We start from the raw sequence: 2,500 nt of genomic DNA on the forward strand, positions 1-2,500 counted from the left end.
GTGCCCATGACAGCGAAAACATCGTTATATATAAGACCTTAAACAGTAACGTTGTAGACTGAGATTCCCTGTATCAAATTGGTTACAACTGATTCTTTTTCTGTGATGTATAATTCCTGTTGTGACATGAATATCAAACAGAAAACGACATTCTGCAGCCCAAGACACGTTAATGTGAGTGCCCGTGACAGCGAAAACATCGTTATACATAAACCGAACCCTTGTCTAATGGCACAGAAAGAACAGCGCTTTATTTTCTGGACTGGTCATCTGGGGCGGGGAGTCGTTATCTCTTCCAGTAACGACCAATAAAGGCCATTGCGCTCTTAATATCTTTATCGGACGCTACCAACATGTCTACAAATCAGACGATAATATATGTTGCCTTCAAGCTCGGGATATAAGGACATATACATACTTATATCTATCTATCTATCTATCTATCTATCTATCTATCTATCTATCTATCTATCTATCTATCTATATATATATATATATATATATATATATATATATATATATATATATATATATATATCTATATATAGTTGTCTAATAAACACACACAAATACGCACATGGACATATACATATACACATATATAGATATAGATAGAGAAATATACAGATAGGTAGGTAGATATATTGTAAGATATATATAATTAGATAGGTAGATAGATATATAAATTGATATAGATAGATATTAGTTTAGGTACATATATACGTGTATATATATACATTTATACATATACAAGTATGTATTTATATGTATATGTATAAATACACATACCTACGCACCTCCTCGGTATCCCCTCGTCCTATGAAGCTTCATAACAAGCAATTATATTTCTCTCTCTCTCTCTCTCTCTCTCTCTTTTTTTTTTTTCTCTCTCTCTCTCTCTCTCTCTCTCTCTCTCTCTCTCTCTCTCTCTCTCTCTCTCTCTCTCTCTTCTTCTTCTTCTTCTTTCTCTTATTCTTTTTTTTCCCCTTTCTCCTATTCTCTTTTTTCCCTTTCTTTAATTCTCTCTTTTCCCTTTTTCTTTTTTCTTTCTTTGTCGCTATTGTGCTTTAAGATCATCAAATCTTTCTCTCTTCGCTCCCTCCCTCTCTCTTTCTCCCCTTCTCTCTTTCTGTCTCCTCTTCTTTTCCAATTTCTGATTTCAATGAGTGATAGCATTTTCCATTTCAACTTATTTTTTGAATGTGAAATGAGGGCAGCAAAAAGGGGGGAGAAAGAAATGTTACGACGGATGGAGACAAAGAAGAGGTGAATTAAAAATACTGATTATGCACTTTGTACCAGTTGATCATCGTAATATACAAGATATCAGCCGAAATCAATTAACATTAATTATTTTGGTAAGATGGTCAATAAATCATACGCTTTTATATAAGGCTACTTGTTAATAATGGTTTTCATAAGCTGTTTTGTCACAAAATCATGATAGGAAAAAAAGGATTCGTTTAAGTCAGAAACGCACATTCACGCACACACACACACACACACACACACACACACACACACACACACACACACACACACACACACACACACACACACACACACACACACACATACACACACACACACACAACACACACATACACACAACACACACATACACACGCACCAAAAAGGAAAATCAAGCCAATACACAGATAAATGAATAAAACCGATTCATAAAGGGCGTAGATTTATATAAGTTGGCAAATAACATTTCTCACTCCAAGCTGCGTCGCCAACTGAATGCGAACATAACCTGATTTTCGTCTCGGATAATGCTTTTAACCCCAATAGACAAGATACTTTTATTTTCAGTGAACTACTAAACTTTGTGCGGTGTTCCGGCTCTTCCCGGTGAAATACTAACTCTACTACTGTTACGCTAGCATTAAATTGTCATTAAGCAGATTGTTCTCGACAAAAATGCATCTAATTGCAAATTGGAAACCCATCGAACTCCAGACGGAAAAAACGTGAATCTACATAAACATTTCTATGAACGAATCATCTGTTTTTACGAGGCAGGGCGGAGCTACTGCGCCAGACGAACGTAAAAGTGCGGATGGCTAACGACCACGCAGGCTGTTGGCTCTGGCCCCGGGCGTATGTCTCCCCCCCCTCCCCCCGGGTCAATGTGCGGGGACACTCGGAAATTCGCGAGGCTGTGTAGTGTTCAAGCTGTAGCTCCACTCGCACCTGCTGGTAGTTTCCTTGGTGTAAGGTTTGGGTAGAAACCGTTGGGTCGTGTCAAGTCTGAAATGAAATCTAACCTGAATACAAACGCAACTTGTAGTGTGACTGACTTTGTTTTAAAGGAATTGTTTTTCTTCTGTTGTTTGCGCTTGTTATCAAGGACGATTTTAACCTAACAAATAATAATCTTAGAGAATATTCCTCCAAGTAATACTGATTTAATAAACCGCATTATACCCCCCCCCCACCCCCCAAAAAAATATATATGCATATATATACATATATATATATACATATATATATA

This window comes from Penaeus vannamei, chromosome 17 (genome assembly GCF_042767895.1).
Source record: "Penaeus vannamei isolate JL-2024 chromosome 17, ASM4276789v1, whole genome shotgun sequence".
Taxonomy (NCBI): domain Eukaryota; kingdom Metazoa; phylum Arthropoda; class Malacostraca; order Decapoda; family Penaeidae; genus Penaeus; species Penaeus vannamei.